The sequence below is a fragment of the Vombatus ursinus genome, unplaced genomic scaffold (genome assembly GCF_900497805.2).
Source record: "Vombatus ursinus unplaced genomic scaffold, bare-nosed wombat genome assembly UNPS02014924.1, whole genome shotgun sequence".
NCBI classification, from domain to species: Eukaryota; Metazoa; Chordata; class Mammalia; order Diprotodontia; family Vombatidae; genus Vombatus; species Vombatus ursinus.
The window spans coordinates 1,248,115-1,270,377 of record NW_020954702.1 but is presented as its reverse complement, the minus strand read 5'-3'; positions in this window follow the sequence as shown (position 1 = coordinate 1,270,377).

Here is a 22,263-nt window from a genome sequence, read left to right as displayed (position 1 = left end):
GCAATCAAATTTATACAAAGCAAGCTATATACATGATAAACAGCAAATAATTAACAGTGGGAGGGCACTAGAATTACGAGGGGATGGGAAAAGGCTTCCAGTAAAGAAGATGAGATTTTAGTTGGGAATTGAAGGAAGCCAGACAGGTCAGTAGTCTGAGTGGACTAGGGAGAGCATTGCAGGCTTGGGGGATAAGCAGGAGCCTAGAGATGGAGCGTCTTCTTCGTGGAACAGCCAGGAGGCCAGTGTCACTTTCAAAGAGTATATTGAAGAATAATACATTATATTGCTTCTCCTATTTACTTTATTTTTATATATTTATATAAATATATATTTAAGTATAATATATATTTTTTACTAATGGTTGAATTTTTTTTATGATTGCACTGTGCTAGTCAGTGGTACATTCTTATGCAACTGGGAGCTGAGAGTGCTACTTCCAAAGAGCAATTCAAAGCCCTTGCTTATAACTGCTAAGATCTGTTTCTGTCTTTGTCATGATATATGCGTAATCAAGTACTCATGTCTTCAGTTCACTTCAAATGCACATGCACTTTTGCTGAGCATCATCTGCAATGGAGCATTCAGCAGGTATAGTACTACCATTTTTGCCTCATACTTCATTAAAAAAATTGAGGCCATTTGCTGAGAATTCCCTTTTCTCCCTCCCTCCTCACTTTGCCTCGCTCAAGAGCCTTCATCACTATTTCCTCCTTCACTCCGATCTCACATGAAGAGGTAACCCCTCGTCTTGACAAGGTTAAACTCTCTACTAGCAAAAATGGTGTGTTTCATTCTATCTCCTCTAGAAGACTGTCGCCCCTCCCCACTCTCTTAACTAATTTTTAATTTGTTCACTAGCTGCTTCTCTGCTGCCTACAAGCATGGCCGTGTCTTTCCCTTACTGAAAAACCTTCAATTGATTTGTCCATCCCCATTAGTTGTTGTCCTATATGCCTCTCCATTTTTATGGATAATATATGGATAATCTATAATCAGTGCCCGCACTTCGCTTCCTCTTCCTCTCTTCTTAACTTTTAGCAGTCTGGCTTCCTACCTCTTCATTCAGTTGTAACTGCTATTCCCAAAAGTACCATCGATCTCATAGTTCTAACTGACTAACATTTTTGTTGGTTAATTTTTTTATCCTTTGTATTTTCTTCTATCTAGTTTTGGCTGAAACTTCTCTTTTCTGGTTCTCCTTCTGCCCACCTGACCCTTCCTTCTTAGCCTCCGTAAATGGGTCTTCTTCTAGGTCTCATGTGCCAAATGTGGGTATTCCCTAAGGATGTGTTTTGGGTCCTTTTCTCCCTTCTCCTTATTTTTCTGGGTGATGTCATTAGCACATAGTAGGCACTTAATAAATGTTTATTAACTTCCTGTGCCAAGATGGTGGAGTGAGGAAGGAATCCCTTGGAGCTCTCATAAATTCCCCTCCAAATAACTTGAAAACTGCCTCAGAACTAATCTAGAAGCAGGAAATCAGTTTACCAGCACAGCAGGAGGGGGTCTGTCTCGCTGGGGTGAGAGAGGAATGGGGACCCAGAGCAGCAACATCTAGCCTCACAGCAGGGGGCCTGAAGTAAGGTTCTGAGCCTAAGGGAATCCACCAGAAAGGCCCCACTTTCCTGCAAGCCAGCAGCCCCCAAGGCAAACCAGCAGTCTGCACAGCCCCACACCCAGCACAGGCCACCAGCAAGGCTTCCCCTCCATTGCTGACCAGTAGTTAGGTCCTGCCCATGGGGATTGCCAACTGGAAGATCCCTCCCCCAGAACCTGCCATCAGAGACGCTCTGTTTCCATAGCAACGCACAGCAAAGCCCCACCCCTAGGGCAGGTGAGCAGCTAGGCCCTGAAGCCCAGTGAAAGCCAGCCCCAAGACCCTGATCCCAGCACAAGAGGCTTGGGACAGTGCAGGATCAGAGCCCAACTCCCACATAAAAATACCAAGTCACAAAACAGGCTGAAAAAATGAACAAAAACAAAACAAAACAAAAAAAGAATTTGATTACAGGAAATTATTATAGTGACAGGGAAGATCAAGGTACAAGCTTAGAAGAGGAGAACAGTGTCAAAGTAGCTATATATAAAACCTCAAAGAAAAATGTAGTTTGGCTCAGACCCAAAAAGAACTTCCAGAAGAGCTTAAAAATCAAATTAAAGAAGTAGAAAAAATGGGCGGAAAATGAGACTAATACAAGAGAATCATGAAAAAAAAGAGTCAATAGCATGGAATAAGATAAACAAACTCACTGAAAAGAATAACTCCTTAAAAAAATAGAATTGAACAAATGGAAAAGGAAGTACAATAGCTCATTGAATAAAATAATTCCTTAAAAATTAGAATTGATCAAGTGGAAGCTAATGATTTTATGAGACATAAAGAAGCAATTAAACAAAATTGCATAAAAATAGAGGAAAATGTGAAATATCTCATTGGAAAATATATTACATTTCCTAACTCTAGTCATTTTCTCTAGCTGTCCTTGATTTCTGGAATTCAAGTACCAATTTCTGCAAAAAGTATTTCCTTATCTCCCTTAATGCTAGTACTTTCCCTTAGAGAGTTTCTCCTCTTTATTACATATATGTATATATGTGTATATATGTGTATATATTATATGTATATATAGTACACACATGTGTGTTTATATATGTATGTATATATACACTCATATATCCATATACACATACCTGTAGAATATTTATACATATGAATGTGTGTGTCTATTGTTTGTACATAGTTCTGCATGTTATTTACCCCCATTGGATTATGAGATACTTGGGAGCAGGGACTATTTAGTATCCCCAAAGCTTATCACAGTGCCTTATCACAGTACCTTATCATAGCACAAAGTAAGTGCTTAATAAATACTTGTTGACTTGTCTTGATTCTAAGGAGATTTTATGGGTATGTACGGATAATAATCATGATGGATGAGAATGCAGTGGTTGTGGTTTATATAGTTCATAGGACTATAGAGTTAAAATTGAAAAAAAAAAAACCTTGGAGCTCATAAAGTTGGAGAGAGTACTTACTTATGGAATGAAATCATGGATCCTTTAGAGTACTGAAGTATCACTATTAGAACAGAATGCAATGAGAGAAATTATTTGAAAAAATTTAGAGGCTAACTGTTAAATATTTATTTATATATAGATACGTGTATGTGTGTATACCTATGTATATACATGTTAAATTAAAAAGTATCTGTGTTGGTCTTAAGTTACCTTGAACATTTTCTCCAGATTGCATATTTATTTATCTCTAGCTTATACTCATCTGTGAAAATAGACTTTCATTGATCAAATAACTGAGTATAGACTTTAAATGTAAGATTTTATTTTATATAAAATTTTTTTCTTTTCCTATTATAACAGTATTGATTATTCAGCATTGCATTTTATCATGTCTATTTCCACATTAGCTGATAAATGCTGATATAGCAAATAGCAAGTTTCCAGTCTCCCCATAATTTAAGTAGAGTTAATCTTTGTAGATCCATCGAATGAGCATGTTACAGGACAAAAAATAAAAGGGAACATTTATAACATTTTCTAAAAGTGTACTTTCCCAATTATGGTAAATAACAATGTATTTTCCCATTGGACAAACAATGCATAAATTTGTTGTATGTTATGACTGCATCCATTAAAGTAGACTTTAGCAAGTTTCTGATAAACGCCACATCAGTGTTCCTATAACAACAATATTCAGTAATTACCATGGTCTATTGCCTTTCCCCATACAATTGTTCCAGGCATTTTTCCTTTTATCTTCTCTATCCTGCTTGTCAATTTTTGAAATATGGGATTTTGGAGTTTTGTTAAATATTTGATTGTTTTATTGAGATACATCTACATTTTCTGACAGAGCTGACCTCCAGAGCTAACTCCTCTGGGGCTTTATGTTCTGTTCTGGATTATCAACTGAATGTTCCAAAGGTTAGATTACCCATGATGACCAAGGGTGGATTTTTAGTTTCTGTTCTCCAACTATGAGTACAATCGTTAGCTTATGTCTGGGTGCAGTCTTTTTATAGAGAAGTTGGGGATGGAAAAAATGTGGCTTATTTGATTAATAGGTAATGTTATATGCATATGTTTCTATTTACTGTGTATTGATTTGATGGGCAATGATGGTTATATGCCCCTGATTTTATAGCTATTGGTTTTTATAGTAAATTTATTACAAAGCATGGTGTACCATAGAAGTTAAATATCTATGGCAAGCTGATTAATTGTTAAGTGTCCTAATAATTTAATTTTTTCTCTAAACTTTAATCTGCTACATGGCTTTCTTTGTTCTTCTATTTCAAAAACCAAAATAAGCAACACTGTCTGTCTGTCTGTCTGTTTCTCTCTCTGGGTGTGTGTGTATGTGTGTGTGTGTGTGTGTGTGTGTGGAAGGGGGGGGGGAGGAAGAAGAAGAAGAAGAAGAAGGAGGAGGAGGAGGAGGAGGAGGAGGAGTAGGAGAAGGAGAAGGAGAAGGAGAAGGAGAAGAAGAAGTAGAAGAAGGAGAAGGAGAAGAAGAAGGAGGAGGAGGAGGAGGAGAATTGAGGCAAGTTTGGCTTGGTTGGAATTAAAAGGTCAAGACATAGGGTCCTTCCTTTTGTCAGTATATAAATGGAAACTAAGACAGAAACTGGAACTTGACTGTACAAAGTGTCCATCTTTATGGTGCTATTGCTGATTTCAGAGAACACATACACACAAACACACATAAACACACACATATATACACTTTCACATAATATACAAAAACCTGTCTTTTGTTAATCTCAAAGCCAATGAGTTCTTGGTTCAGAGTTGAAGCTTCAGTATGTCAACAAGTCATTTAAATTATAGTATCAAATGCAGTACAAAAATTAATAACTACCAATGTGACACTTTATAGCCTACATTTCTTTTGGGAGAATTGCAGCTGCTGAGGTGCATGAGAAGTATTTGAAAGCTGGATGCTCAAATCTTCAAACTTTAGATTTATGTATTTATATCAGAGGTCATATTGTAGACCTGTTTTATCTCAACAGAGAATATCCCAGAAATCAGGTTAGACATAGGCATGCAATCCCAAGGATTTGAATCATTAGAATTTAAATCCCTGAAGAGCAAAACCAGAATGATCAATTAGAAATATTTTTTCCCTAGCATACAAAAATGGCAACCATATCTAAAGTCTCAATTTTAAGCATATATGATAAATGGTCACTTAGAAATCCTATTCATATTACTCCAAACTCTTATCTGACTCATATGATTAAATACCCCCTAGTTTGGGGAAATATTTTTTTTGAAATTGTAAGCGGAGGACTAGACTATGTGAATAATGAACTGTGGAACGTGAAGATTATGAACATTGTTGTTTAGTGTTACAAGTAAAAAGCAATTTATAACCAAGTTAATATGACACTATATATTACTTTAATTAGTACCACTTTTATACAGTTTATTCAAATGTGTATAGTTTTTATCTTCCAATTTTGTTACTTTCTCAGCATCCATAAGGAATAAGTTTCCTCTGATACTAGATACAACTTAATCTCTCTCTCTCTCTGTTTCTCTCTCTCTCTCTCTCGCTCTGTCTCTGTCTCTCTCTGTCTCTGTCTCTCTCTTTCTCTCTCTTGTTTCTGAATTCAAATCTGGCCTCAGACACTTACTAGATGTGTGACCCTAAGTGAGTCACTAAGCCCTGTTTGCCTCAGTTTCCTCACCTGTAAAATGAGCTAGAGAAGGAAATGGCAAATCACTCCAGTATCTTTGCCAAGAAAACACCAAATGGGGTCACAAAGAGTTGGACACAACTGAAATGACTAAACAATAATACATAAATGTGTGTGTGTGTGTGTGAGTATGTGTGCTTTTCTCATATTTTCACTCTCTGTGGTCCCTTTTCATGATTATCATATGTGAGAAACTGCTAAGCAGCATGATTAGTTAATCCCTCCTCCCTCTTGCATGATGAATGTTCTGAATGCTAACAAGTTCAAACAGCTGCAACTCCAACAACTTTGCTTCCTCAGTGGATTGACAGCATGATCTTCATGCAGTTTGGGAAAGACTGGGGATACTCAGATGGAGAAAGGGAATAGTGCCTTCCCTCTGAGATGATCTCTTATGTATACTGTATATCTTGTCTTTAAATAGTTGTTTTTATGTTATCTCCCCTAGTTGGATTGTAAGCTCCTCTGGGCAGAAATAATTTTTGCCTTTCTTTGTATCCCCAGTGCTTAGCACAGTGCCTGGCACATAGCCCATGCTTAATAAATGCTTGTTGACGTCACTTGTCTGATGAGAATGAAATCTGTACATCTTTTTTTTTCTTTTTTTTTTTTTTTAAATTTTAGGCAGTTGGGGTTAAGTGACTTGCCCAGGGTCACACAGCTAGTAAGTGTCAAGTGTTTGGTCTGAGGCCTGATTTGAACTCAGGTCCTCCTGACTTCAGGGCCAGTGCTCTATCCACTTTGCCACCTAGCTGCCCCGAAATCTTTACATCTTAAAGGCAGAGGAAGGAAAAATTCTACTTTTCCAAAATGAAAATAGAGTTAGAATTAGGGGAGAGAGGCTGGGGGTGGGGCCCACATGTCCTCAGGAAAGGGAAGGCACCGGACTCTAATGAACTTGTTTTCTGCTAGTGGGGGCTGTGTCTGAGAACAGTTATCCTCTCTTAGAAGCTTCTAAGGGTAGAAATTTGGCAGCAGAAATTGGACCAGTTCATGATTCCTCCCCAGGAAATTCACGAGTTGCCTTAGAAGGGGACATTATCTTCAGGCTTTTTTCCTTTGACTTCTTCCCTCCTCCAGAGCCCCTGAAACTATTAAAGTACATTCCGGTCTGGCCTTTGACAAAATACGACTTCAGAGGAAAAGGGAAGTTCTCTTTCATCCCTAAATATCTCCTCTACCCATTTGGCAATGGCTACAAATGGCTATAAACAAGAGAAAAAGCCTTTCAAAGCATAATTAAAACTTTGACTTAAAATTAAAAAAAATTAAAGAAAAATTTAGCTATTGTAAAGACCCCTGATCCTCTCCCTCTCCCTCTGTGTACACACACACACACACACACACACACACACACACACACACATACACCTATATAATTTATCATCTATAATCTATATCTTTCCATTTAACTACTTATCATCTATCAGTTATCTTCTTGAGGCCTTCCAGACTAGTAATGGAGACTTGATTTTCTTGTACTAGGGATATGTAAGAGTATGAATATATGCCTATGTATATGCATATATGTATACAATATACATATATGCATATGTGCATATATGTATACAATATGCACAATACAAACATATATAAGATATACATATACATTTACACATATTTCTATATTCTAACATATTCCTGGTTTAAAAATACCAAGTCACCATAAGCAGGCTGGAAGGCCCCAGGCAAGGAACCACACCCCACCTGCAGCCCCCTTGAATCATTTTTTGTTTCCTTTAGATAAACTCCAAGTTCTAAAATATGGTATAAAATGGGGGTCGCCTGCTAGTGATTATTCAAGTCCAGGTCCTAGGACACTACCCCTAGGTCCTCATGACTCTCTAACCAGGGAGTATTATTAATAAACAGCATGCTTTGCTTGCAGCCTGCTCCCCTCTCACTTTCATCTCTTCTGCCCCCATCTAGCATTTGAACCAAAAAATCCAGAAGCTGCCTGCAGTGAGAAAACCTTGCCTTAGGTCGTCAGCTGTTGACAACAGCTGGGCCGACAAGGTCTTATTGGCAGTTGTGCTTACTTTTCAAGACTTTTTTTGGAAACTAGAATGCCAGGGCTGAGGTGATGTCATTTGTGCCCCAACCCTAGGAACACTTTCCCTGCTGGGACTAGGGGACTGTAAAAAAACATAGCAACCTTCCAACCCTCTCAATGAAACCCCAGGGAGGTTTCCAAGCCCCCTGAGTCATCCTGTCAGAATAAAACAGGTAGTAATGGCATAAGGTCCTTTTTGTTTGGTGGGGAGTTTGAATATCAAATAGCCACCAGTTCCTCCCTGTCTTACTCCTAACATGAGTCAACATCAGATCTGAGCCTGGCCCCTCACCCCAGTTCCTAGCTATTCTGGCTCTTGGCCCCAGTGCCTGGTCCTGTGTGACCCGGATTAGATCCTGATTAAAAACCCACCCCACTTTCCTTACATAGGGCACCTAACTTCATCCAGAACTGCAGTGGACTGGTTTGTGTGTATTCTCCCAGACCACCTCTACCATTTGTGAGGATCTCACCTAAATGACTTTGTTTACTGTACTTTTTCTTTGTCCACTGCACCTCCCAGCCATGCCAGTTCTCTTCTTAGAAGTCTGAAACATCACCAGAGGATGTGACTAACAATTTAGTAGCCACACCTAATTTCTAAGGTTTTGATATAGGGAATATAGAGAGCTAGGGCTGAATTGGAGACCTGTCTTAACAGCAGGGTCCTCTCTTTCTTCCTGAGCCCAGGGCTGTGACTAGGCACTCTGCCTTGGGTGTTCCTCTCCCACCAGGTATTTCCCATTAACTACAAGTTCTGAACCTCTCCCTCCCCAAGCCTATGATAAGGCAAGGGCTCGGGAGGCAGAGTGATCATAAGCAATGCATAAAATATGCCTAACTCTCCATAAAATACTCCTAACAGGCCTAGAAAATGTACCAGACCCAATCCTGATGAGGAAATCCAGAAAAAAGTCATCATGTATAACCCAATTCAGTAAAGTGAGTTAGATAAGGAGGTCTTAGGACACTGGAGACAAGTAAGGCCAGGATCATGCTCCATGGAGCACTCCATCTCCCAAGGAGAGACTGGGCACCAGGGCAAGAAGAGGGGTCAGACCCATACTGGGCCACTGCAATGGATACAGGCGGCAACAGGAAGCTTTTGTCACCCATTTCCCAGTCCCAAGTAGCAGATCCAGGGCAGAGGGAGAAGGGGGTGGGTGTACAGCAGTGACATTCCTGAGTAAGGAAGCCTGGACAGTGCACAGAGAAAGAAGGAAGTTCAGGACCCAGCAGCAATGACAGAAGCAGCAGTTGTGGTATGACTCAGGGATGAGGCTCAAGGCAGAATTTCACTTCTGATGTCTAACAGCCTACAGAGGAAAAAGAAGATTAGGAATCCCAGGCCAAAGGGGAGTCTATAATTTTGCCCCTCTGAGTGACAGAGTTTTCCGGTTGGCTGATATGAGTGAAGTCCAGCAGAATATCCTTGCTCAGACCCAAACCCAGGTGAGGAGCTTGCAGAGCTCAAAAGGCTGGGGGGCAGCAATCAGACTTTATCCTGGATCAGACCATTTTGGGAGCATTGAAAGCATTAAAAGTGCCATCTATGGCAGCCCTAATATCAGGTCCAAAGTAAGAAAGTAAGCTGACAGAATTTGTTTGTTTCAAACAAACAAAATGAACCCCACCGTAATGAGCTATTATGGTGTCAGGGACACTCAAGATCCCAAATGCAGAAGAGAATGACTCCAAAAGCTCTATAGGTAATGCCTGAGAGAAAAGCACAGCTTGGGCACAAACTCACCTGAAATTCCTAGAAGAGATGGAGCAAGAGTTTAAAAAAGAAGTTTCATAAATGGAACAAGAGAGCTTGAAGAAAAATTGGAAAAGAAATGAAAGCCATCAAAGAAAGAATTGGAAGATGCAAACCCTCACCCAAGCAACAAATGCCTTGAAAATTTGAATGGACCAAATAGAAGCTAATGACTTTGTGAGGTAATAAGAAATATTAAAACAAAGTCAAAAAGCTTAAAAAGTAGAAGAAAATGTGCAGTGGTTGTTGTTGTTGTTCAGTCATGTCTGACTCTTTGTGACCCCATTTATTTTGGTTTTGTTGTTGTTGTTGTTTGGCTTATTTAAACAAACAAATAAAATACATAATTCATATATACATGTATTCATGCACATGTATGTAAATATGTGTATGCATATCAGTGTATATTTTTTAAAATCATGAATTTAAAATGCCCAGATCTATTAGAAACAGAGGGACAAGTGAAGATAGAGAGAAATCACCCATCATCTCCTGAAAAAAACCTACAAAATGGAAAACTCTTAAGGATGGCATAGCCAAAATCCAAGTCTCTCACATCAGAGAAAAGATACTGCAAGCATATAAAAAAAAGCAAGTACTAAGAAGCCATGATCAGGATCACATAAGACCTACATTTGTGGAAAAACAGTCAGTAGAGAGGGAGAGATTAATGAGACTGAAAATAATAAAAAGGACAATCTACCAGAGGAGTGAGGATGAAATGAGATAACTTGGGAGGGTAGAAAGAAGACATGGGAGCTCTTGGCAAATCTCAATTTTTTCAATAAAATATAAACCAAGTTTCTAAGCTAAAAGGGTAGGGTTAGGAGGGGCATGTAAGTTTTAAGGAGGGAAAAAAGGGTTTAGAAGAGTCACTGTGGTGAATGAGATACTGAGTTAATTAAGGGAGATTTAGGATTACCTAGCAGCATCAAGGACCCAGTTGAGGTATTGTAACAAATTTGTAGTTCATCTAGTTCATCTGCAATTGCAAATATTTGACCTACAAAATATTATCAATTTATATATCTATATTTATAAAGATATAGATAGATAGAAATAAAAGGGGCAAGTGCCTTTAGAACAAAGCAAACAGTAACTAAAAGGGGAAAAATACTTTCCACAAATACTATCCACAAAGCCAGGGTTTTTTTTTTCTTTTTTTTATAAGGAAAAGACCATGCAGTCAGAATGGCTGCATGATTTTCTCTTCTTTCATTCAGTAGCATCTACATATTAGCAGAGGCAGTGAAGAGTAGGAGTGGTCCAAGGCAGGTTCTAATCAATGATATGATAAAGGGGCAAGGGACCCAAGGAAAGAGAATGGAAAAGAATTCAACTGGTTCAACAAGGGGTCAAGATGGGAGAGATGGAGAATGTGGCTAGTGCAGGGTAAATGGCTTGGGACAGAAATGAAGAGTCAATGGATTGGAGCTCATGGTATAGATAAAGAACAGAGTTTGGTATTGGAAGACAGAGGGTGAGGTGGAAAGCCAATAGATTTGTGATGAGATAAAGGAATTTCAAAGTTCATGAACATGATGGTAGAGCATTTGTGGGTGATGGCAAGATCAAAGGTATGAGCATCTTTGTGTGTGGCAGAAGTGGAGGTGGGAAGTTGGTCAGTGGACATGAGTAGATTGAGGAATTAGGAGGTTAGGTTGTTTGAGGGAGTATCAATCTATAGATAGATAGACAATACTCCCTCAAAAGATGAGAGATTTAAAGGTGAGAGAAGCATTGTGAGTCAGGTACTGAACTCTTTGAGGAAGGAAGGGGAGTGTCCTAGAGGTCTATAGACAACAGCTAAGAAGATTTTGATTGGATGGTAGATATGGATTATATGGAAGAAGAAAAGCTTATCAAGTAATGGTAGAAGGAAAGAAGCTGGAAGTAGCCATGGGGAGCAAGGAATATTCCAACTTCTCTACTTCTAACAATGAATGGAGAGAAAAGAGTGTACTTGGAGACAAATTATAGAGGGGTTTAACAGTCAGTTTGAGAAGTTTATATCTTATCCCAAAAGCAAAAGGGAGTTATTGATTTTGGCAGGGGGGTGGTACATAAAATTCATGTATAAGGAGTATAATTTTGGCAGCTGTGTGGAGGATGGATTGGAAAGAAGAGAGTTTAGAAGCTTGGAGATCATCATTTAGGAGATTCTTAAAATATTACATATGATAGATCCTAAACTAGGGTGGTACTCCAGTAAGTAGAAAGAATTTGGCCTTTGGGGGAGGATATTGTGGAGGTAGAAACACTAAGACTTGGCAATTATTTGGAAATAAAGGGTGAGAAAGAGTAAAGAATCAAGAATATATTCTAGGTTACAAAACTGTGAATAGGAGGATTATTATCTCCTCAATGGAAATAGGGTATTTCAGAGGGGGATAAAGGATAAAGAGGAGTTGTGTTATGTACATGCTGAGTTTGAGATGCCGAAAGAACATCTGGGGGAAAATGTCCAGCTGGATTGAAGTTCAAAAGAGATTAGAGCTAGATATATAGATCTCAGAGCAACCTATAGAAAGACAGTAATTGAACTCATGGAAAATGCTGAGATAGCCTAGAAAGAGAATACAGAAATCAATCAATAATTTAGTATTGATTTAGCATCTACAGCATTATGTCCCAGTGATTATGCTAGACTCTAGGGGTACAAAGATAAAAATGATAGATTCTGCTATTGACTCCAGTTGCTAGACCTCTGGCTTCCCTCTCCTCAAGGAGCTTCCATTCTATTGAGGGTAGATAACATATACATACATAAATATACGTAGAATAAATTGAAAAAATAAATACAAGGTAGCTAGAAAGGAAGGGCACTAACAGTTGGGAAGATCAGAAAAAGCTTCATAGAGAAAGTAAAGTGAGGGAATCTATGAGATGGTGTTGATGAGGGAGTACATACTAGGCATGGCCAACCGCCGGTCAAAAGGCATGGAGAGAAGAGAAAAGTTATGGTATGTGAGGAACAGAGAGGGCCAGCTTTGCTGAAGTATGTTATTTAGTTGTTTTAGTTGTGTCCAACTCTTCGTGACCCCATTTGGGGTTTTCTTGGCAGAGATCCTGGAGTGGTCTGCCATTTCCTTCTCCAGCTCATTTACAGATGAGGAAACTGAGGGAAATAGGATTAAATGACTTGCCCAGGGTCACACAGCTAGTAAATATCTGAGGTCAGATTTGAATTCAGGTCTTCCTGACTCCAGGCCCTGTCCTCTATCCACTGTACTACCTAGATGTCCCTTGATGGAGTACAGAGTAAATGAAAAGGAATAAAAAGTATAATGAGTCTGGAAAGGAAGGTTGCAATGAGATTGTCAAGGGCTTTAAAAGCCAAGTAGAGGAATAAGAGAAAATGGTTCAGGACACAGCTCTGGGGGACACTTGATCCTTAGGAAGCAGAAGATAGATCATGATTCAGAAAAAAACATGTAGACTGGTGAAGAGGGGCTGCAAAGAGAGAAGGAGATAAGAAAATCAAAGTAATGGGAGCAGAGAATTTTTCTAGGAGGTTGTGAAATAATAATAGTAGTTGACGTTTACATAAGGCATTTAGTCTGCAAAGTATTTTACATACATGATCTCATTTTCCTTTCACAGCAGCCATAGGAGGTATGTGCTACAGATCCTACAGAAGATTAACAACTAGGAGGCTCATCATTACCCTATTTTACTAGTGAGGAAATGAATTCCCAGAGATGTTAAGTGGCTTGCTTATAGTTAAATACTTTATTAAATGTTTGGAGAGAGATTGGAACCTGTTTCTCCTGAAGTTTAGTCCAGCATTCTTACATACACCATAGAGAGAAATATAGGGTAGGGATAGCAAGATCAAGAAAAAGTTTTGTTACTTTTTTAAAGGATGCAGTAGCCATGGGTATGTTTATAGGCAGCAAGGAATAAGCTAATAAGAAAAGGAGAAACAGGGTGAAGTGGAAAGGTACTTCTGGAAGAAGACATTGGAATCAAGGGCATAATGTTATACTTTATAAGGAGAATGAGCAAATAAAGAAAGAATAAATGTACACAGTAGGGGAGAAAAATTCTGGCCTTGATTTTCTCATCAAAGTAAGAGGTCAGTCATCTGCTAAGAGGAAAAGGAAAGGCAGGTCTGGAGAAGATGAGAGAATTTTGTAATAGCTGCTGAAGGGAATGTAGTAGAGAATAAATCAGGAAGAATAAAAGAATTGCTGCAGTTAACAATTGACTGCTGCTACAGTGAATAAGCTTCAGTGAGATCTAAGTGCTTTACAAAATCTCATTTTATCTTCACAACAATCCTGAGAAGGAGATGTGATTATTATCTCCATTTTACAGATGAGAAAACTGAGGTAGATAGAAGTTAAGGGACTTGCCCAGGATCATGCAGCTGATAAATGCCCGAGTCTGAATTTGAACTCATCTTCCTGATCTCAAGTCCAGGACTCTGTGTCTGCTGCCTCATTAACACTCCTCTGGAATCACTGTTGATCACTGCATTGATCAGAGTTCTAAAATTTTCAAAGTTATTCTTTTTCTTTTTAAAAATAAATTTTATGATTTTTTTATGTTATATCACCAACATTTCTCCTAGTATTTCTCCCCTACCACCTTCTCTGAGAGCCATGTCATACAGCAAGTATTTTTAAAGAGAAAAAAAGAGGAAGAAGAGGGAAAATGAGTAAAACCAAAAAATACACTAAAAATGTTGAAAATATATAAAGTTCTACAGCCATGTACTTCTCACCTCTGAAAGAAATGCATTAGGAGTACTTTCTTATATCTCTTTTTTGATGCCATCTTTTTTTTTTTGTAATTTTGCAATATTTACTTCTGATTATTTTGTGGTTGTTCTTTCCATTTTCATAGTTGTAATCGTATATATGTTTTCCTGACTCTGTTTTACTCTGAATTTGTTTATGTGTTTCCATACTTCCTTGTATTTATCACATTTGTTGTTTCTTATAGCACAATAACATAAATTACATTCATGAACAACACTTTGTTTAGCCATGACCTAACTGACCAGCATCTACTTTGTTTCCAGTTTTTTGAGGCTACAAAAAGCCCATGATTTTCTTGGGGTAGATGTCTGATAATGGAATCTCTGGATCAAAGGGTATAGACATTAATACTCTATGTATTTAATTCCAAATTACTTTTCAAAATGGTTGTAAATGATTCGTAGCACCATCACCAACAAGGTACTCCCTTCCCCACAATCCCTCTTTTGTATTCCCATCTTTTGTCTCCATTGCCAATTAGCTGATTATAAGGGGAAACCGGTTTATTTTTATTTGATTTGCAGATCTACATTCTTTCAAATGGTTAATAGTGATTCTTCTTTTGAGAACTGCTCCTTCAAATCCTTAGAACACTTATCTATTGGGGAATAGTCAGGATTTGTTTTATTGCTATTACTACAGAAATTGTTTTTCTGGTTCCTCTTACTTTACTCTGCATCAGTTTATAAATATCTTCCCAGGGGTGTAAGTAACATTGGGATTAATTTTTCTTTAAATGTTTTATATAATTTTCATCTACTCTTAAGATTTTTTTTTTCACTTTGGAGTCTACTTATGACTTGATCAATATTTTTTTGGAGATTCAGTTTTTTAAATTCTACATTTGTTGTTACAAGAATTTAAGTATTTTATAATTTTTGAAAATATGAACTCACTTATTTCATTTAAGTTGGTTTTATTTCTACGTAATTGGGCAAAATGTTTTCTAATATCTTTTATTTCTTCACTGTGATGTCTCTCTTTTCATTTTTTTAATACCGACATTTTAGTTTTCCTCTTTCGTTTTAAAAATAAAATTAGCTGGGGCAGTTAGGTGGCACAGTGGATAGAGCACCAGCCCTGAAGTCAGGAGGACCTGAGTTCAAATCCGGCCTCAGACCAAACACTTGACACTTATTAGCTGTGTGACCCTGGGACAGTCACTTAACCCCAATTGCCTAAAATAAAAAAAAATTTAAAAAATGAAATTAGCTAATTGACAATTAGATGTCACAGCTGATAGGATGCTGAACTTGGAGTAAGGAAGACCTGAGTCCAAATCTGGTCTCAGACATTTACTAGCTGTGTGACTCCAGACAAGTCACTTAACCCTATTTGCCTCAGTTTCCTCATCTGTAAAATGTGCTGGAGAGGGAATTGGCAAAATACTTCAGTATCTTTGCCAAGAAAACCCCAAATGGGGTCACGAAGAGTCAGACATGATTGAAAAATGACTGCACAGCAATGTTATTGAGATCTTTTCCTAAAACAAAAACAAAACCCTCAAACTCCTAGCTTTGTTTATAAATTCAATGAATTCTGATACTTAATGAATACTTAATAATATTTTAAATTTCTAAAAAGTTTACTTAATAATATTTACTTAATACTTATATTAATATTAATATAGTTAATACTTAATATTTACTTAATAATACTTAATAATATTTTAAATTAATAAAATTTTAAATTTTAAAATAATAAAATTTTCTTAATCTCCTCTTTGATTTTCAGGATTTTTATTTTGTTTTTTAATTGGGTTCTTTTAATTTATTGGTTTTCTAGTTTTTGTTGTTCTTGAATGCACAACTTACTTTTCTGTTCTTTTCTCTTTTGTTGACAAAAGTATTTTGAGATATAAATTTTCCTCTAATGACTCGTTTAGGTGCATCCTCCAACATTTTGGTATATAGTATCATTGATGTCAATATCTTTAACGAAATTTTCCATTTTTTTGATGATTTATTCTTTGACACAATAATTCTTTTGGACCAGGTAGTTTAGTTTCCAATTCATTTTAATCTTCAACAACTCATTATTAAATACTTTATTGCATTGCGGGCAATAAAGGATGTGTTAAAACTTCCAAATTTCTTTGTGGGGTTTTAATGTCCTATACATCATGATTTTAAAGTGCCATGCACACCTCAGAAATATGTACATACCAATTACTATGGTTAAGGGAAAGAGTTACATCTTCAAGCTTTTAGTTCAAGAGAAAAGACATACAATTCTAGATTCTCTTGAAGGAGTGGTCCCTAAATGGAGAGAAAGACTCGGGGAAGAAGCTGACATGCTTAGAAGCTTACACTTTGATCACGGCCATATACCCAGATTAATACGATAGAGATTTCAGGGAATTTCCCCTGCAACAAGATCTGGGACTCCTTTTCTCATGGTTGACCTGAGATATCTCACTCCCAGTGGAAGAGCTTATTCAGTCTTTGCATTAATTTGTATATTCTTACCTGTATAACTTAAATGATTTCTATTTGCTATTGGCTTAGGAAAATGTGTTCATTTGCTATTCGCTGTACTCTTCGATTTTCTGGATCACTGCCTTTTCTTGGTGGAGGGGCTTGCATAAAATGGCTAAGTCATAGTGGAGAATTCTGACAAAAGGTGATCCACTGGAGAAGGAAGTGAAAAACCACTCCAGTATCTTTGCCAAACAAAAAACAAAACACATAGACAGTTTTAAAATGCTAAAAGATATGACATTGAAAGATGAGCCCCTCAACTAAGAAGGTATCCAGCATATTACTGGGGAAGAGCAAAGGATACATAGCCCCAGAAAGAGTGAAACAGCTGGGCCAAAACTGAAAGGACACTCAGCTGTGGATGTGTCTGGTGATGAAAGAAAAGTCCAATGCTGTGAAGATCAATATTTCACAGGAATCTGAAATGTAATATCTATGAACCAAGGTAAGCTGGATGGGACCAAGTAAGAGATGGAAAGATGAAACATTGATGTCTTGGGTGTCAGTAATCTTAAATGAATGGGAATGGGTGGATTTAATTCAGGTGATCATTACTTCTGCTACTGTGAGCAAGAATCTTTTAGAAGAAATGCAGGACTTCTGGTGCCAAGATGGAGGAATGAGGAAGAAACCCTCTGAAGCTTTCCAAAATTCCCCTCCACACAACTAGAAAACCACTTCAGAATTGACCTCGGAGCAGGTAAGCAGCTTACCAGCACAGCAGGAGAGCTCTGTCTCACTGGGATGGTAGGGGATGGAGGTCTAACAGCAGTAGCAACAGTCAACCTCACAGCAGGGGACCTGCAGCAAGGCTCTAAGCTTGGGGCAATCCACCAGGGAGGTCCCACACTCCTGAAAACCAGCATCCCACTAGGCAAGTGAGCAGTCTGGGCAGCACAGCAAGGCCCCATTACTGACCAATAGTGAAGCCCTGCCCCAGGTCTGGCCAACAGCAAGATCTTGCCCCTGGGGTCTGCCAGTAGAGAGACCCTGTTCCATAGCAACCCAGTAGCAGGGCTGCACCTCTGGGGGAGGCCAGCAGCTGACCCTCACACTCAGGAGAGGCCAACAGGAAGGGCACCCCTCCAATACAAACCATAAGGGTAATCTACCCTCTAAGGAAAGCAAGCAGCTAAGCCCTGAAGCCCATGAAAGCCTGCAGTAAGATAATGAGCCCCAGCACAAAAAGCCTGGGACAGAGCAAGACTCTCACATAAAAACACCAAGTCACAAAAAAGACAGAAAAAAAGACAGAAAAAGAAAAGACAGAAAAAAATGAGCAAAAGAACAAACAAACAAACAAACAAACAAAAAAGAACTTGACTATAGAAAGTTACTATGGTGACAGGGAGGGCCAAGGCATAAACTTACTTAGATAAGGACAATAGTGTCAAAGTGGCTACATGTGAAGCCTCAAAGAAAAATGTAATTTGGTCTTAGACCCAAAAAGAATTCCTGGAAGAGCTTAAAAAGGACTTTAAAGAGCAAATTAGAGAAATAGAAGAAAAATTGGGAAAAGAAATGAATAAATTAGAGTAATCATAAATGAGAGTAATGCAAGAGAATAATGAAAAAAAGAATCAATAGCATGGGAATAGATATAAAAATTTACCAAAGAAATAACTCCCTAAAAAACAGAATTAATCAAATGGAAAAGGAAGCACAAAAGCCCACTGAAGAAGATAATTTCTTAAAAATTTGAATTCAGCAAGTGGAAGTTAATGACTCTATGAGACATCAAAATACAATAAAACAAAATAAAAAAAGCAAAAAAAAAGAAGAAAATGTGAAATTTATTATTGGAAAAACAACTGACCTAGAAAATAGATTCAGGAGAGACAATATAAGAATTATTGGACTACCTGAAAGTCATGATCAAAAAAGAAAAATCCTGGACAACATGCTTCAAGAAATTATCAAAGAAAACTACCATGATATATTAGAACCGGAGGGTAGAATAGAAATTGAAAGAATCCACCAATCACCACCGAAAAGAGATCCCAAAATTAAAGCTTCTAGGAATGTCATAGTCAAATTCCAGAGCTCACAGATCAAGGAATAAGTACTGCAAGCATCCAAAAAAGAAATTAATTCAAATATTGTGTAGCTACAGTCAGCATTACACAGGATTTGGAAACTTCCACATTAAAGAACCACAGGGCTTAGAATATGATATACCAGAAGGCAAAAGAGTTAGGACTACAACCAAGAATCACCTACAGAGAAAAGAAATGAATATAATCTTTCAGAGGGAAAAAAAAAAACAAAACATTCAATGAATGTTGGAATGAGGACTTTCAAGTATTCCTAATGAAAAGACCAGAGCTGAATACAAAACCTGACTTCCAAATACAAGACACAAGGGAAACATAAAAAGGTAAAAAAGGAAACAAGAAAGAGAAAACATAAGAAATTCATAAGGTTAAATTGTTTATATTTCTATATGGCAAGATAGTATCTAAACTCTTAAGAACCTAATTACTATAAGAGCAATTAGAAGGAGTATGTGTAGATAGAGGGTGTGGATATAAGGTGATTTTGATGGTATGATACTCCAAAAAAACAAAATAAAGAGGTGAGGAAGAAAATTGCACTGGAAGAAGAGGGGGCAGAGATTGAACGGGGGTAAATTATCCCATATAAAAGAGGCATGGAAGATTTATTATAATAGAGAAGAAGATGGGGTTGGGGGTGCACAAAGCTTAAACCTTACTGTCATCAAAATTGTCTCAAAGAGGAAATAAAATACACACTCCATTGGATAAAGAAATCTATCTTAAAATATAAGGAAGTAAAAAGGGACAGGGAAAATAGAAGGGGGATGAGGGACTGATAAAAGGGACAGTAGATTGGGGAAGGTGGTGATCAGAAGCAAAACACTTGTGAAGAGGGAAAGGGTAGGGAGTAAGAGAAAGAGAAAAAGATAAAGAAGTGAAAAATAGCATGGAGGGAAATACACAGTTATAATAACTATAAATATGAATGGGATGAACTCACCCATCAAATGGAAGAGGATAATAGAATGTATTAAAAACCAAAATCCTACAATATGTTGTTTATGAGAAACACATTTGGAGCAGAGAGATACAAACCAGGTAAAGGTAAGGGGCTGAAGCAGAATTTATTATGCTTCAGCTGAAGAAAGAAAACTGAAAGAAAGGGGAAGAAATCATGATCTCAGACAAAGCACAAACAAGGGTGGTTCTAATTAAAAGAGATTAGGAAGGAAACTATATCTTGCTGAAAGGTACCATAGACAATGAAATCATATCAATACTAAACATATATGCACCAAATGGTACAGCATTTAAATTTCTAAAGAAGTTGAATTAGTTACAGGAGGAAATAGATAATGAAACTATTCTAGTGGGAGACTTCAACTTTCCCCTCTCAGAACTAGATACATCTAACCAAAAAATAAACAAACAGAAAGCTAAGAAAGTAAATGAAATTCAAGAATAGTATAAAAGTATAAGTGGATAAAAGAACAAATTATCAAAACAATTGACAATTTCATTAAAGAGAATGACAATGATGAGACTAAATACCAAAATTTATGGGATTCAACCAAAGCAGTACTTAGGTAAAAAATTACATCTCTAATTGCTTACATCAATAAAATGGAGGGAAAAAAGTAGATCAATGAATTGGGCACACAACTAAAGAAAAAACTAGAAAAAGGAAAGAATTAAAAATCCCCAATTGAGAACTAAATTGGAAATCCTAAAAAAATCAAAGGAGAGATTAATAAATTTGAAAATAGGAAAACTATTGAGCTAATAAATAAAGCTAAAATCTGGTTTTATGAAAAAAAAGATAAGATAGATAAACCATTGGTTAATTTGATTTAAAAAAGAAAAGAAGAAAACAAAATTGCTAGTATTAAAAAATGAAAGGAGTCGGAGGGGGCGGAGCCAAGATGGCAGAGGGAAAGCAGTGCTTGCTAGAGCTCTCCCCCAAACCCCTCCAAATATCTACAAAAAATGGCTCTAAACAAATTCTAAAGCAGCAGAACCCACAAAAAAACAGAGTAAAACACATTTCCAGCCCAAGGTAACCTAGATGGCTGATTGCAAAGGTATATCTCGCTGGGTGGGAGATGAGCGCAGTTTGGCGTGGGTGCACAGGCCGCAGTGACCCTGGAGCAGGCCTCAGAGAACTGAATCACGGGCAACTGTGGCAGTTTCCAGACTTCTCAACCCATGAACGGAAAAGACAACTTAGAAGGTCAGTGGGAAAAGTCTGTTCCTGCAGTGAGAGAAGAAGCTAGATCTCAGCCACCCCAAGGGCAGCAGCTGGCTTCTGAGCTTCTGGCCCACAGACTGAGGGGGAATTGAGTGGTTGATCAGAGGGGGATTGCAAGGATCTCTTTGCCAGGGCTGAGGCAGGAATCTCTTGCTTTACCTGTGCTTGGATCTGCATCACAGTTCTGAGGGGCACTCCTGGGACGAGGAGGAGTGCTGGCGTGGTGGAGCTTGTGGCTGTGGAGAGGAAACACCTCGCCCCTTATCATACCACCTTGGAAGAACTGACACTTTTCAGGTCCCTAGAAGTATCTCTGAAAACAGCTGTACAAACCCCCAAAGCTTGGGACAGTACATTCTCCACATTGGAAACAGACTCTTATCTTAACAAAGAGTTTAAAACTCAAGTAATTGGTTGGGATCATGAACAAGCAGCGCAAAAAGAGTCAGACTATATTACCTTACTTTGGTGACAAAGAAGATCAAAACATACAACCAGAAGAAGAAAACAAAGTCAAAGCTCCTACATCCAAAACTTCCAAGAAAAATATGAATCAGTCCCAGGCCTTGGAGGAGCTCAAAAGGGATTTTGAGATGCAAGTAAGAGAAGTAGAGGAAAAACTGGGAAGAGAAATGAGAGTGATGCAAGAACATCATGAAAAGCAAGTTAACAGCTTGCTAAAAGAGACCCAAAAAAATACTGAAGAAAATAACACCTTAAAAAACAGACTAGGCCAAATGGCTAAAGAGGTCCAAGAAGCCATTGAGGAGGAGAATGCCCTAAGAAGCAAAATTGGCCAAATGGAAAAGGAAGTCCAAAAGATTACTGAAGAAAATACTTCCTTAAAAATTAGAATAGAGCAATTGGAAGCTAGTTACTTTATGAGAAATCAAGACACTGTAAAACAAATTCAAAAGAATGAAACATTAGAAAACAATGTGAAATATCTCATTGGAAAAACAACTGACCTGGAAAATAGATCCAGGAGAGAGAATTTAAAAATTATTGGACTATCTGAAAGCCATGATCAAAAAAAGAGCCTAGACATCGTCTTTCAAGAAATGATCAAGGAAAATTGCCCTGATATTTTAGAACCAGAGGGCAAAATAGAAATTGAAAGAATCCACTGATCTCCTCCTGAAAGAGATCCCCAAAGGAAAACTCTTAGGAATATTGTAGCCAAATTTCAGAGTTCCCAGGTCAAGGAGAAACTATTACAAGCAGCCAGAAAGAAACA